Source organism: Trachymyrmex septentrionalis, unplaced genomic scaffold (assembly GCF_001594115.1).
Source record: "Trachymyrmex septentrionalis isolate Tsep2-gDNA-1 unplaced genomic scaffold, Tsep1.0 scaffold17, whole genome shotgun sequence".
Lineage (NCBI taxonomy): Eukaryota > Metazoa > Arthropoda > Insecta > Hymenoptera > Formicidae > Trachymyrmex > Trachymyrmex septentrionalis.
In genome coordinates, this window is record NW_017304864.1 from 139,476 (window position 1) to 139,854 (window position 379).

Genomic DNA, 379 nt, shown 5'->3' on the forward strand with positions numbered 1-379 from the left:
AAAAAAAAAATATATATATATATATATACATACACATACAGGTGGGATACTAAGTAAAAGAGAGTTTAAGGGATAATCCCTAACACAAATTAAAAATGAAAACTTTATATAATTATATATCTAAAACGACTTAATTTCAAAGATACAGTAAAAATTAAAAAAGAAATTTCATTTTTTTCCGAAAAATTCGAAAATTACTTGAATTATTTTAATAATATATGTTTAAAGAAGATCAACAGCCAGTATTTAGTTGATTCTTACATTTAAGACTGTTTTAAATATTACAATCTTAAGATATCGTAAACTAATCACAACAGTGATCACAACAAAACCGTGTGTGTGTGTGTGTGTGTGTGTGTGTGTGTGTGTGTGTGTATAT